At 41.6% G+C, this 16,008-nt stretch overlaps 1 protein-coding gene across 1 annotated transcript in view; it reads left to right on the top strand.

The window, feature by feature from the left end:
• GNS (glucosamine (N-acetyl)-6-sulfatase) overlaps positions 1-16,008 on the top strand; it is a 54,316-nt gene that overhangs the window by 29,545 nt on the left and 8,763 nt on the right. The window lies entirely within an intron of this gene.

Below are 16,008 nucleotides of genomic sequence, written 5' to 3'. Positions count from 1 at the left end.
AAAAAGAAAAGGAAATTCATGAAGCCAGGTGTGAAAACCTTACACTTTTTGCAAAATACCTTTTTATCTTTTATTGAAAATGTAGCTTTGTGTAGGTGCAGGATTGCTATAAGAAAGGCACACCTATAGACTCTAATACGATTAAGTAAAAGCAAAGTCATTATATGACAACTTAAAGCAACAGGAAGATGAAGTATCTAAAGCTGGAGAATTTAATGCCAACAAAGGATGGTTTGTTAATTTTAGAAAGAGATTTGGCTTAAAAAATGTCAGTGTAACAGAAGTAGTAGCTTCTGTTGACCAAGAGGCAACAGACAAGTTCCCAGATGCCATTAAGAAAATCATTGAGGGGCGCCTGGGTGGCTCAGTTGGTTAAGCGTCCGCCTTCGGCTCAGGTCGTGATCTCAGGTTCCTGGGATCAAGCCCCGCATTGGGCTCCCTGCTCAGCAGGGAGTCTGCTTCTCCCTTTCCCTCTGCCCTTGCCCACCCACACCTCCACACCCCGCTCGTGTTCTCTCTCTCAAATAAATAAGATCTTAAAAATCATTGAGAATATCTATCTGAACAGGTTTTTAGTACAGGTAGAAGTTCCCTATTGTGGAGAAAAATGCCACAAAGGACATTTATTAGTAAGGAAGAGAAGCAAAAACCAAGATTTAAGGCAGGAAGCTGTAAGTTAACCCCTACTGTTTTGTGCAGTTGGATTTATGATCAGGACTCCCCAGCCTTGAAGGGAAAAGATAAATACCAGCTACCAGTCTTTTGGTTGTATAAGAAGACCTAGAGAGTGAGGACCCTTTTTCTGGATGGGTTCCATCGATGTTTTGTTCCTGAAGTCAGGAGAAAGTACCTTGCCAATAAGGGACTGCCTTTTAAAATTCTTTTGATATTGGACAATGAGGATGGCCACCCAGAACCCCATGAGTTCAACACTGAATGCATCAAAGTGGTTTACTTGCCCTGAAACACAGGTCTCTAATTCAGTTTCTAAATGAGGGGTCATAAAGACCTTTAAGGCTCATTACACACAGTACTCTATGGAAAGGACTGTCAACACTATGGAAGAGAACCCTGATAGAATATCATGAAAGTCTGGAAAGATTACACCATTGAAGATGTTGTTATAGAGAAAGCCACCACAGCCAAAACAATAAATTCCTGCTGGAGAAAACTGTGTCCAGATGTGCCTACCTTCACAAGATTTATAATAGAGGAAATTGTAAAAGAGATTATGGATATAGCAAAAAGGGGGGGGAGTGTTGAAGGGTTTCAAGATCTGGATCTTGGAGAATTGACAGCAATCTGGCAGAAGGGTTTTGATTATTCAAGACTGCTTTTGACTTCTTTAATGACATGGACCCTTCTATGATACAGGCACTGAAGCTAAATCAATCAGTGGAAGAAGGATTGGTACCACATGGAAACATTTTTAGAGAAATGAAAGGCAAAAAAGACCAAAATTATGATGTATTGTGTAAAGTTACACTGAGTGTGCCTGCCTCCCCTTCCACCTCGGCCACCCCTGAGACAGCAAGACTCCTCCTCGTCCTCCTCAGCCTGTTCAACAAGAAGATGACTAGGATGAAGACATTTATGATGGTCCCCTTAAGGGTGAAGAGTCCCCACGCCACAGATAATAAATTTACATTGTGTAGGTTTGTGTCTGTGCAAAAATCTAAGAACTGTACAGCAAGAACTGTGTCAGCAGCAGCATCACCTATGTATTCAGCGTGTAGAACATTGTGTATGAGACTTGATGGACATGGGTAGCCTATCCTTACATAGGCATAAGGTGAGTGGTATTTAATATAAAATTAATAATAACGTGTTAGTTTGCTTACTGTCTTTGCTTTCAAAGAATTACATTACCATACACTCTCTCTCTCTCTCATAGTGGGAGAAACTGAGTATCAGCCTAGCATCGCCGGTAAGAGTTTTTTGATGTAACAATGTTTCCAGTGCTGTGTTACAAATATGACATACCACTGTCTGCTATAAGTTTTTTTTTTGCCCTAAAAATTTTATAACCATTCATTAAGCTAGGCTACCATGAATCAAGCAGCTGTGTCAGCTAAAGCAATGGTATTGCTGCTGCTTTGTTACCAGCGCATGAATTACTATACCTGTAAATGAACATGAATTTCTTTTTCACGTTTTTTCATTTTTGATGTCTAGTGTTGGTAATATGTATAACATGTACAGTGTGTTGTATCACGTAAGCTGGTAATATAGGTAGGAAAGACAGATCATCTTGTAAACAGATGACAAACTTATGGTGTGAGAAATACAGTGCTATAAATATGTTTTCTCTCCCTCATGATTTTTTTTAATATTTTCTTTTCTCTAGCATACTTTATTGTAGGAATACAGTATATAATGCATACACAAGACATGTTAATCGGCTATGTTGTCAGTAAGGCCTTTAGTCAACAGTAGGCTGGCAGTAATTAAGTTTTTGGAGAGTCAGAAGTTCTACTCGGATTTTCAACCATGTAGAGTGTTGGTGCCCTTAACCCCTGTATTGTTTGAGGGTCGACGGTACTTAATTTCTCTGCACAGTTGTGGCGGTGCCACCAGGACTCAGCTCTTTTCCTAGTTCCTGTTTTGTTTCGGAAGCTGCTCTAGTGAAATTACTGGTGTGTATGGTTACAGAGCAGTTCGTGCTGTTACAGCTCTAGTTCTGCCCTGATTGAGTAGCTGCTAGCCACGTGTAGCTGTTTAGGTGAACCAGACTAAAATGAAAAATTCAGTTCCTCCCTGTCACTAGCCAGATAGCCAGTGCTTAGATGCCATTGTATTTTTTTTTTAATTTCCATTTATTAGACCACACACACAAGTGGGGTGAGGGGCAGAGGGAGAGCGAGAAGCAGACTCTCCGCTGAGCAGGGAGCCTGATGCGGGGCTTGATTCCGAGACTCTGGGATCATGACCTGAGCCCAAGGCAGACGCTTAACCAAGTGAGCCACCCAGTGCCCCAGAAGCCATTGTGTATTGCATAGCACAGATACAGAACATTTCCATCAGAAAGTTATGGATAGTGCTGCTAGAGATCAGAGGCTGGCAACCCCTGTGGGCCAAATTTAGCCCACTCCCATTTTTGTAAATAGTGTTCTAGTAGAATACAGTCACACTCTTCCATGTATATATTGTCTAGGCCTACTTTCCTGGTACAACAGCAAAATATTGAGTAGTTGCCCCAGAGACTATATAACAGACCCTAAATATTTACTGTCTGGCCTTTGACAGAAAATGTTTAATGAGCCTTCCTGACCATGCTGATTGACATGGGATATAACCTGGCCCTTGCGATTTTTAAAGCTCCCCTAGTGATTTTATTATGTAGCAAAGTTTGAGACCACTGATTTAGACAGATAAGCTCTTCCCCTGAGTCCCTGCTACCATGGCTCAGAGTTGGCAGAGTGGGTGCTTACAGAGGAGTTGGTGGCTTCTGAACTCTCCTGTGACTTGGATTTCTGAGCCCTTGACCTGCATGGGATTGTTCAGGGTTCATTATAGAAGAGTGGGTTAGGAAATGCATTCCTGTCTCTGCATCCCCCTTTCCAGGCAGCTGTGGCATTCCGAGGCCTTGCACAGGCTATCCCTCATTCCCACTGTGCACATCAGGTTATGTGGGTCCACTTACGTCCTTAGTGCAGCAGTTCTCAGACTAGCATTTACAAGGGGTTTAGAACAATCCTATTTCAAGCTAGGAGGTTTCCCACCCCAAGTAGGAATTAAGAATTTGCATTTGCAATAAAGACTTACATGATGCTAATGCTGCTGGAGGAGCACCTTGAGAACCACTGTTTCAGAGTTGCTTCTCACATTTTACTGTGCATATGAATCACCAGTGGATCTTATTAAAATGCAGACCATGGCTCATTAAGGATAGAGTAGGGCCTGAGATTGTGCATTTCTAACGAGCTCCCAGGTATTGCTGATAGACTACTGTTAAAAATCCAACTGAGTAAATTTAAAGATCAAATTGGCTTCATTCAGTGATTCATTATTTGGGCAGCATCTCATTTGGTAATAGAAAGGAGCTCCACCAAGCTGAAAAAACCAAAGGTTTTTAAAGGCAGAAATGGGGCAGAAAAAAATTAACAAAGAATGCATTGTTTCAGGTAAGGCTCCCCCCTTAAGTGGAATGGAAGGGCCCAATGGGCAGATTACCTCACTAATACCAGATAATTCCAGGTTGACTGATCCAAGTTAAGGGGGGTAGGGAGGGATGGGGGCCGCAACTGTCATTAGGTATTAAGTCTTGGTTTACCAGCATGGGGTTTAGCACCGGTGACTCCATTTTGGGCCTGTTATCTCTTTTTTAACCATTTACGTAACCCTTTTGATCAGACTCTAATCTTAACTGAGAGATGTGATAAGAATTTAAGGCATTAGTGTTACTCTCAACTTCTGCTCTGTAGTTCTCGCAGCTTTTGTCCATCCTTTGTATGGTATTCATAGGTCATGACGTCTTTTGCTTAATCTCTGTGATATTCACAAGCCACGACTTCAGGTTCAAAATCTTTAAGTCAGTCATTCTCTGCATTCCTTTTACGACATTCCAGTTTTGGGGAGGTCATTGGCTTGACGGTGAGTGGCTATGAACACACATTTAAAGCTTTTGAGAGAACACCAGGAAGATTATTATTATGAACAGGATAATTCCAATGTTTGGAGTCCCCAAGACCCAGACCAATCAAAATCAAAGACAGACCCCGCTGAAGGAGTCACCTTTTTGAGCCAAGTGGCTTTTCAGTAATCTTACACAACTGAGTTTCAGCTTCTCCAGAAGTGTTAATCCAGCAATAGCAGTTAATGTTGGCTATAGCTCAGACATCTCCGTGTTCAGCCAAAATCTAATCAGGGGCTATGCTATTAACAAAAACAACTTTGGCCAGAGAGTCTAAGGATCTTCGTTGAACAGCTGTTGTCTTAGCAATGGATTCTGCAATAATTTTGAGTTAAGGTTTCTAATCATATCCTAACATATTTACTGAGAGCCAGAGAAGTGTGCCCCTGCAAAAGCAGGTGATTCCTGTGTCATGAATGTCTCCTGGTAATTTCTTTCTAACTTGATGTATAAATCCAAGGGAGTCAACCAGTGAGGTATCATAGTTCGTTCTGGAAAGTAAGGGGCACAACTAGATGACCTAAGACATTGCCCAGCTATGTGCCAGCTGTCTAGGCATTCATAGGCCCAAGGAGAGTGAGAACCACAAAGACAAACCCTGTCAGGGTGCAGACCATCTCCATTAAAATGGTCCTATTAATAGAATCGTTCACAGAGTTTACTGCATTTACCCGTTCAAGCCAGGGGTCAGTTCGGTTTTCAGCACAGATGGGAAGAAAATCTCCTAACTTGAAATAGGGTAGTTCTAAATGCCTTGCAAAGATGTGTGCTGCTGGTGAGATCTTTGAGTGAATCATGAGAAAATGGGGATGCAGGTGTACCAAGATTTATGGAGATATTTGTGTCTGACTGGGCACACAGCAGTTATAAATGGAGAAAGGTAAAAAGGCACAGGATGTTCTAGCCATAAAAGTTGAACTTGGTAAAAAAGCTTTTTAAAGGGTGAGGGGGGAGGTAGTAACATTGTAGTAATTGGGAAGAGAAGAGAAATTGGTCACAGGGAAGACCGGGGGATCTCTAGCCTCTTAGATAGATCAGAGTCTTTGGTGACAAATTCAGCAGTCTGAAAGGTTACTAAGCACTGGCCCGGGAGATAACAGATCGAGGGTGTTACCTTTCCAGGGCAAGACCAGAATAAAGGAAAGAAGGAGAAGGAAAAAAAGTTTTCATGTTCAGTTGAAGTATGAAATCTTGATCCAGGGGGAAGCAGTCTACTTTGAAGTCACCTGCTTCTCGGCCTCATCAATTTGATTTGGAGGTTTAGAGTTTAAAGATCCCATTAGTTCTCTCAACCTTGCCTGATATAATCAAGGGTGATTGGCACAGTGATCATTTTAAAGAGGTTTGCAAGGCTTTCGTTAAGGCTTGTATGATTTGCCCAGTGAGATGGGTGCCTCAATCACTGGAATGTGTAGAGGTGGAAAACATGTTCTCTAACAGTCTCTTTGCTACTGTAAGGGCATCAGCCTTGCAGCAGGGAAAGGCCTCAATCTATCTGGAAGGCATGCATACAAGAACATAGGGATAACCCATACAAGGTAGCAACTGAATGAAGTCCAGTTGCAGTTGTTCAAAGGGGCCAGAAGGAGGAGGTTTGAGGCCTCTGGGAACAAAAATTGTTTTTCCAAGATTGCAGACCTGATAGGTCAGACATTTAGATGCAGATGAGGCGGCAGGAGCAGAAAGAGCACACGGGAGCTTAGTCTGTTTGCAAAAGTGTTGGGTCAGTTCTGAATCGAGAAGACTTGAAGCTGTGTTTGGAGTTTACAAAGAAATGTCATTTCCTAACGTTAAATTCACTGAGGCTTCTATAGCTACAGCCTTATGGCAGCTGGAACAGGCTCTAGCAATGGAATCCAGTAAATAGGCAGTAACAGGCCTATGTTCATTGCCATATTCTTGCAGGAGCATTTCCACTGCTTGGTTATCTCTTTCATGCACAAATGAGGTGAAAGGGTTGGGTTTGGTAACTCTAGGGCAGGTGAATCTTCTAGTGCTTATTTTTGTCTTAAAAAGGCCTGCTCATGTTTATCTTCCCATGCAAGGGGTTCAGGGACTGGAATTTTAGTAAATTCATAGAGTGGGGAAGCCAACAGAGAAAATTTAGAAACCCGTAATGTGTAATAGCCAGCTAAGTTAGAAATCCCCAAAGCTGTGCTCAGCTTAATCCTTTTTCGAAATAACTGGATTCCTTTAGTGCTTAATTATGACCTGGGTAATCAACAGTGTCTAGAAAGAATTGTGATTTTTTTCCCTCGGAGACTTTATATCCCTTTTCAGCGAACTGCTACAGCAAGTAAATGGAATCCTTTATGGATACCTCTTTGGTAACAGCATAGAAAGAGAAGGTCTGAATCTTGTAAAAGGACTGATTTCCCAGGGAACTGAAGGGTAATGAAATCTTGGTGGAGTACATGGGAGTAATAAGGGACCTCGATGAATCCTTGAGGCCTGACTGTCCAGGTATATTATTGATTCTTCCAAGTAAAAGAAATTGATATTAGCTGTTGAAGTCCACAGAGATGCTGGAAAAGGCTGAACAAGTCTACAACAGTGAACCATTTGAGTCTGGTAGAACTTGTGACAAAAGGGTGTTTGGGTTTGGAACAACTGGGAAATAGGGAATGAATCGTTAATAGCTCTCAAGTCCTGGACAAGTTGCCATCCCCTCCCATTATGTTTCCAGACTGGCAAATTATGCATGTTGCAGGGACTAGAACAGGGAATGATTAACCCCTGCACAAGGTGTGAGGCCTTGTATGGCCTCGTGCCTTAATGGACAGTAGGGCAATACAGGAGTAGGTTTAGTCCTGTCTGTCCAGAATTAGAAGTGGCCCACAGATTTTTCAGGCATCTCAGTTCAATTAGGGGATTTCTTTTGGAATTCTTCCTCATCTATATCAAAGACCAATCATAAAGATTATAAGATCAGGTTCAGGTTGGTCAGGAAATTCTAAGGTGAGGTCACGTTCGAAGCAAAATGTATTAGCCCCTTTAATTTGGAAAGGAGATCTCTTCCTAATAAATTGGGGCTGTATCATAGAGCAAAAAAGAAGGCTTTTTAGTAAAGGTCCCAAAGTCATTTGTACTGGTCAAGATAGAAATTCTGTCTGAACTTTATTAGACATCCCTGGTATATAAACCTTCTTTTCACTCTAAGGGATTTGTTGTCCTATGAGAGTGGGGTTTAGGGGCACCTGAGTGGCTCAGTCATTAAGCGTCTGCCCTCGGCACAGGTCATATGGGATCCAGCCCCTCATCAGGCTCCCTGCTTGGTGGGGAGTCTGCTTCTCTCTCTCCTTCTGCTTGTGTTCTCTCTCTCTTAAATAAATAAATAAAATCTTTTAAAAAATAAAGTAGAAAGTGTAGCCCTGGTATCTACTAGAATTTAGCGAAGTACTTGATTAATTTTTTTTTTCCCCTTGGATGTTTAGGGTGTTACTGATAGCAGTTTTACTGGAGGGTCCCTTGGAGCCCAGTTTTGGGAATGGCCCATATGGGAGCTCTTCCTTGGGGATATTGAGGAGGGACCTTTGAGGACGGTTTCTCTAAAGTGCCCCAGTTGATTACAAATGAGATAATGGACCCTGGGCCAGCCATTTGATGATGGACTTCTAGGAGGGTATGATGTGGGAGACCCGGTAAGGCCATTAGTTTGGCAGACCTTTGTTTATGACTTTGGTCCAGATCCTGTCAAAGTGTTTGGCTGTGGTCACAAGTTCAGTCAAGCCAGTAGCCTCTCATCCTATATTCTGCCTTTTTATTAAGCCACTAATCTCAGGAAATAATCCATTTACAAATAGGGCAGCTTAAGCAGGTTGTATGGAATCAGGAGTGACATAGGAAGAACACTTCCAAACAGGCTTTAGATTCTGCCACAGATCCATCTTTTATTTTCATGTTTGGATACCAGACCAATCAGTGCAGGCAGGGAAGACTCTAGGAATGGCTTTTTAAATATCAGTTGATATATTTCCAGATTTTTGTGGTCCATACAAGGACTGTGTTGGTGATTGAGGATCTTGATTATCATCCTTGGGATTTTGCTTCCCAAATCCATTTTTGGGAACCTTCACAAGGTTCTACCGACATGTGTACAAGCTGATAAAGATCTGGCAGCCTGGGGTCATAGACACTCATAAGGATTCTAAACTCTTCAGAAAACTCGGGGCTCTTCCTTAGGTTCAGGAAATTCTTTAGCTATGACCCTTAGTTCGGTCTTTGACCAAGGAGTGAAAGAGATCTGAGAAGGATCACTTGCAACCTCAGGTGGCTTTATTTTTAAAGGTAACAGTTTAATAGTCTCTTTAGAGTGGAAAGGCAATTTTGACAGAATTAGTAAAACGTGAGTACTCAATGTAAGGAAGGATAGAGAAGAATGTAGGAGTCAAGTCAGTTCAATCTTTTAGGTACCTCTGTGTCTTTAATTTTTCTTTGGTCTTTTGAAATGAATCCTTTAGTGAGGCTATTTTAGAATCTTGAAGCCTTTTGGAAACCTCTGCATACCAGTTAAATAGGTATCCCAGGGGCACCTGGGTGGCTGAGTCGTTAAGCGTCTCCTTTGGCTCAGGTCATGATCCCAGGGTCCTGGGATCGAGCCCCGCATCGGGCTCCCTGCTCCACGGGAAGCCTGCTTCTCCCTCTCCCACTCCCCCTGCTTGTGTTCCCTCTCTCACTGTGTCTCTCAAATAAATAAATAAAATCTTAAAAAATTAAAAAATAAAATAAAACAATAGGTATCCCATTCTTTTCATTTAATTCAGGAACCCTTACTTTCAAGTACATTTCTTTTTTCTTTTAATTGTGTAGTTGTACAATATTAGTTTCAAGTGTAGAGCATTTATATACAATACAGAGTGATCACTCTGGCTACCCTCTGTCACCGTACAGAGTTATTACATTATTAACTGTATTTCCTGTGTTGCACACGGCATCTCTGTCTTATTTAATAACTGTTAGTTTGTACCTTTTTATCCCCTTCCCCTATTTTGCCGACTGCCTTGCCGTCCTCCTCTCTTGACAACCACCAGATTGTTCTCTGTATCTAGGAGTCTGTTTCTGTTTTGTTTATTTGGGTTTTTTTAGAGTCTACATATAAATACAATAGTATTTGTCCTTCACTGACTTACTTCACTTAGCATAATACCCTCTCGGTCCATCCATGTTGTCTCAAATGGCAAGTTTTCATTCTTTTTTTATGGCTGAGTAGCAGTCCATTGTATATATGTATATACCATTTATCTGTCAGTGAACACTTAGGTTGCTTTCATATCTTGGCTGTTGTAAATACTGCGGTGCACATAGGGGTGCATACATCTTTTCAAATTGGTCTTTTCATTTTCTTCACATAAATACCCTGAAGTGGGATTACTAGGTCGTAGGGTAATTCTGTCTTTAACTTTTGAGGAACCTCCATACTGTTTTCCATAGCAGCTGTACCGTTTTGCATTCCCACCAACAGTGCATGAAAGTTCCGTGTTCTAAACATCCTCACCAATGCTTGTTATTTCTTGTCTTTTAAACACTAGCCATTCTGACAAGTGTGTGGTAATCTCATTGTGGTTTTCACTTGAATTTCCTGATGATCAGTGATGTGAGCATCTTTCATATGTCTTGGCCATCTGTATGTTCTCTTTGCAGAAATGTCTGTTTAGGTCCTTACCCACTTTTTAATTGGATTTTTTAAAATACTGAGTTGTGTGAGTTCTCTGTATATTTTGGACATTGACCCTGTATCAGTTGTATCATTTGCAGACATCTCCCATTTAGTAGGGTGCCTTTTCATTTTGTTGGTTTCCTTCACTGTGCCAAAGCTTTTTAGTTTAATGTAGTTCCACTTGTTTATTTTTGCCTTGTTGCCCTTGCCTGAGGAGACAGGTCCAAAAAAATATTCCTGTTTTCTTGCAGGAGTTTTATGGCCTCTGGTTTAACATTTAAGTCTTTGATCAATTTTGAGCTTATTTTTGTATATCGTGTAAGAAAAAGTGCTCCAGTTTCGTTCTTTTGCATGTAGCTCTTCAGTTCTTCCTAGACCATTTATAAAAGACCATCTTGGGGCACCTGGGTGGCACTGTCGGTTGAGTGTGACTCTTGGTTTTGGCTCAGGTGGTGGTCTCTGGTTGTGGGGTTGGGCCCCATGTCGGGCTCTGTGCTATGTGGCTTCTGCTTAAGAATTTTCTCTCTCTCCCCCTCCGTCCATCCCTCCTCTGATCTCTCTCTAAAATAAATAAATCTTTAAAAAAATTTTTTCCCATCTTTTCCCAATTGTATATTCTTGCCTAATTGACCATGTAAGTCTGGGTTTATTTCTGGAGCTCTATTCTGTGCCATTGAGTGTATGTCTGTTTTTGTGCCAAGTACCCTATTGTATTGATTACTATAGCTTTGTAATATAGTTTGAAATCAGGGAACATAATTCCTCTAGCTTTGTTCTTTCTTGAGATTGCTTTGGCTCTTCAGGGTCTTTTGTGGTTCCATACAATTTTAGGAATATTTAGCCTAGTTTCATGAAATGCTGTTGGTATTTTGGTAGGGACTGCATTGAATCTGTGGATTCCTTTGGGTAGTATGGACATTTTAACAATATTAAGTCTAATAGTTTCATGAGCATGGTATATCTTTCCATTTATTTGTGTCATCTTTGATTTCTTTCATCATTGTCTTACAGTTTTCAGAGTTCAGGTCTTTCACCTCCTTGGTTAAATTTATTCCTAGGTATTCTTTTGCTGAGATTGTACATGGGATTGTTTTCTTAATTTCTCTTTCTCATAGTTCATTATTAGCGTATACAGAGACAACCAATTAATGTATATTAATTTTGTATCTGGCAACTTTACTGAATTCATTTATTCTAACACTTTCTTGGTAGAGTCTTTATTGTTTTCTATATATAGTATCCTGTTGCCTGCAAATAGTGAGTTTTACTTCTCTTCTAATTTGGATGCCTTTTATTTCTTTTGCTTGTCTGATGTGACTAGGACTTCCAATCCTGTGTTGAGTAAAAGTGGCAAAAGTAGGCATCCTAGTCTCATTCCTGGTCTTAGGAGAAAAGCTTTCAGCTTATCACCATTGACTATCATGTTAGCTGTGGTTTTGTCATATGTGGCCTTTATTATGTTGAATGTTCCCTATATACCCACTTTGTTTTATTATAAATGGATGTTGAATTCATCAAATACTTTTTTTTTAAATGGATGTTGAATTCATCAAATACTTTTTTTTTTTTTAAGATTTTATTTACTTATTTGACAGAGACAAAGGGAGAGGACACAAGCAGGGGGAGTGGGAGAGGGAGAAGCAGGCTTCCTGCTGAGCAGGGATCCCAGAACCCTGGGATCATGACCTGAGTCGAAGGCAGACGCTTAATGAGGCTGAGCCACCCAGGTGCCCCTCTTTTTCTTTTTTTTTTTAAGATTTTACTTGAGAGGATGAGCAGTGTGGGGGAGGGGCAGAGGGAAAGGGAGAAGCAGACTCCCTGCTGAGCAGGGAGCCTTATGTGATGCAGGGCTTGATCTCAGGACCCTGAGATCATGACCTGAGCTGAAGGCAGACACTTAACCAAGTGAGCCACCCAGGTGCCCTGATTTTTAGCTTTCTTTTTGTTAATGTATATCATGTTGATTGATTTGCAGGCATTAAACCATCTGTGCATCTGTGCAATAAATCTTGATCATGGTATATAATTTTTTTTAATGTATTACTTAGTTCAGTTTACTGATATTTTGTTGAGGATTTTTGCATCTATGTTCATTAAAGATACTGGCCTATAATTTGGGGGGGTGGGGATTTGTCTGCTTTTGGTATCCAAGTAATGCTAGCCTTACAGAATGAGAAATTTGGAAGCATTCCTTTCTCTTTGATTTTTGGAATAGTTTAAGAAGGATATGTATTAATTCTTCTTTAAATATTTGGTAGAATTCATCTGTGAAGCTGTCTGGTCTTGCACTTTTGTTTGATGGGAGTTTTTTGATTACTGATTCAGTTTCATTACTAATAATTGGTCTGTTTAGATTTCCTGCTTCTTGATTGCATCTTGGAAAATTGTATGTTCCTAGGAATTTATCCATTTCTCCTAAGTTGTCCCTTTTGGTGTAACTTCTCTTTCACTTCTAATTTTATTTGGACCCTCTATGTTTTTTTCTTGATGAGTCTGATTAAACATTTATCAATTTTATCTTTTCAAGGAACCAGTTTTTTTTTTTAAGATTTTATTTATTTAATAGAGCACAAGCAAGCACAAGTAGGCAGAGCAGCAGGCAGAGGGAAAGGAGAAGCAGACTCCCTGCTGAGCAGGGAGCCCGACTCGAGACTTGATCCCAGGACCCCGGGATCATGACCTGAGCCAAAGGCAGATGCTTAACCAACTGAACCACCCAGGCACCCCAAAGAACCAGTGTTTACTTTCACTGTTCTTTTTATTTCCTTTATTTTACTAACTTTGGGCTTTGTTCGTTTTTTAGTTTCTTTAGGTGTAAGGTCAGATTGAGATTTTTCTTGAGGTGGGCCTGTATCATTATAAACTTCCCTTTTTTTTTCTTTTTTCTTTTTTTTCTTTCTTTTTTTTAAGATTTTATTTATTTATTCATGAGAGACAGAGGGAGAGAGAGAGAGAGAAGCAGAGGGAGAAGCAGGCTCCCAAGGAGCAGGGAGCCCGATGCGGGACTCGATCCCAGGACCCTGGGATCATGACCTGAGCCGAAGGCAGACGCTTAACCATCTGAGCCACCCAGGCGCCCTTTTTTTCTTTTTTAAATATTTTATTTATTAGAGAGCAGTGGAGGGGGAGGCAGCGGCAGGGGGTGGGGGGGGAAGCAGACTCCCTGCTGATCAAGGAGCCTGATTCGAGCCTCAATCCCAGGACCCTGGGATCATGACCTGAGCCAAAGGCAGACGCTTAACTGACTGAGCCACTCTGGTGCCCCAAACTTCTCTCTTAAAATTATTTTTGCTGTGTCTCCTACCTTTTGAACTGTTGTGCTTCCATTTGCATTTGTCTCAAGGTATTTTTTTTTCTCTTATTTCTTTGTTGACCCCTTGGTTGTTTAATAGCATGTTGCTCTTAGCCTGCACATGTGTTTCTTCCAGTTTTCATTTTGTTTAGCTCTTTTTCCAAGGTTTTTGTCTTGTTCTTTTCTTTGGAACATATTCTGTCTCATTTTGCCTCTGTTTAAATATATTTGTTTCTACATATTAAGTAGATCAGTTACATCTCCCAATCTTGAAGAAGTGGCTTTAAGCCAAAGCTATCCTAGAGGACCTAGTAGGGCAAACTCCCCTGGTCACCTAAGCCATGTGTCCCAGGGATGTCCCATGTGGGCTGTGTGCACCCTCCTGTCACAGCTGGGCTGCAGTTGGTGTGGGCTCAGTGGTGTGTGGGGCAGTTGTCTGGTACAGCTGGCTGCAGGAGCTGTGGGCAGGGCAGCCTTCTGGTGCTGCTGGCTGTGAAGTCCAGCTAACTGTTGCAGGCACTCTCGTGTGCAGAGTGCAGGGGCAGGGGCACTAGCGTCAGACAAGGCCTCCCACAGGGTGTGGCACAGCAAGAGGTCACTTGGGAAAGTTCTGGTGCTGGCCGAGGCTGCCTGCCAGGTGTGGCAGGGCAAGTATGTTTCTTAAAATGAGCGATCTTGTCTACTTGTCCCCATAAGGCCCATTTAACTCTGGGCTGTTTTTAGTAAGAGTTTGCCATTCTTGTAAATATTTATGACTTCAGGAACCATAGTTTTTAGACATAAAGTATGCAAGTGTGCCAGAACGTTGTGCACTTGACTTTTTAGAGTTTCAGGTCCTAAGACTTTGGATTTCTCAGAGCCAATCTAAATGCCTAAAAGGTGCCACTGGGTTGGGGGTTGGTGTTTTACAGTGTACGTTGTTGCACAGAAATTTTCTTGAAGTTGGTGGGTGACCAACTGTCCATCTAACCCATCCTATGACCAATTTATCCTATCACAGGAGTCATCTTGGGGATGACAAACACTGTAAAATACTCGTGTCCACTAATTTCTGTGGCTTTTTGGCTTCCAAGATCCTCATTAGCAGTAGCTTTTATCTACAGAAAAGATGACAAATAAATATGTACCTTAACATACCAGCAGTAAGCAAGAGAGGTTTACTGGGAACTAGCCAAGAGAAGGCTGTGTGCACCACCAGCAATTTCCAGCATGGACTAAACCAGCAAATAGGGACTGTGGACTGGACAGAGGTCCCAGGTAACTGGGGAACTGCAGATTGAACCAAGAGCTGGGGAACTGGTTTCTGAATGGAACATTCTGCCAGCTGAAGGTGACCAGCTAAGCCCTGGACTGGAAAGCCAACTAGACTAGGATCACAACTTAGTACCCACAGCCCTCAGAAATGGTGAAAGGACCGTGAACTCAAAAATGGGTTTACAAAGGGGCGCCTAGGTGGCTCGGTTGAACATCTGATTCTTGATCTCAGCTCCGGTCTTGATCTTAGGGTCATGAGTTCAAGTCTTGAATTTAAAAAAAAAAAAAAAGGAGTTTGCAAGTATCATGCCAATGGTTCTCATTGTCCCAGAATGCTGTCAGAAGTTTGATTCAGCTACTGGCACTGCCACCCCATCTGTTAAAAATTTATTCAGTGATTCATGAATCAGGCAGCAACTCATCTATGATAGAAGGTAGCCTCTGCAGAGCTGTAGAAAAGGAAAAGTTTTTTAAGGTGGAAAGGGGGTGGATAATGGAAATTATTAGCAAAGAGTGCATTGTTTCAGGTAAGGTCACCCTCCCAAGGGGAACAGAAAGGCCTATGGGGCAGATTACCTCACTAGTGCTAACCAGGTAATTTCAAGTTGACTGGTGAAAGTTACATTCCTGGAGGATTGAAACTGCAACTAGGTTAGGTTAGGGATTAAGTCTTGGTTGTTGATGTGGGGTTTAGCACAAGTGACTCCTTTTTAGGCCGGCTGTCTCCTTTTTAACACCACAAACCAGACTTTGATTAGTAAGGCTGTAGACCATATTAAGAGCACATTCTAACCTGATCTCCCTATCTCTCTCTCTCTACCCCATCTCTAGACTCTGCTACTAGGGTGGACTTTTCTAAAGCACAGCCTTAATTGTGTTCCTTCCCTGATTAAAAACCTCCCATTGCTTCCCACCACCTGCTATTCTTTACAGAACAAGGGGGCAGCCTCCTGTCAGCACCTTTTTCTCTCTGGTTACCACCCGTCTCTCCATTCCTTGTCTAAAAGCTGGATTTTGGGAAACCTTACTACTAAGTGTTCTGCTTCCTTCCAGTGCTCATATTGTCCTTTTGATCCAGAACTTTTATTACTTTAGCCTTCTTCCTTTCACCATTGTGTGCCTGTCTTAAACTGTCCCATTTCAAATGCTGTTTCTTCTTTCCTTCCACTAATG

The sequence above is a fragment of the Eumetopias jubatus genome, unplaced genomic scaffold (genome assembly GCF_037043125.1).
Source record: "Eumetopias jubatus isolate StellerSeaLion01/CBP00866 unplaced genomic scaffold, mEumJub1_p1.0 scaffold_8, whole genome shotgun sequence".
Taxonomy (NCBI): Eukaryota; Metazoa; Chordata; class Mammalia; order Carnivora; family Otariidae; genus Eumetopias; species Eumetopias jubatus.
Note: the sequence above shows the minus strand (reverse complement) of the source record. Positions and strands in the feature narration are given on the sequence as shown.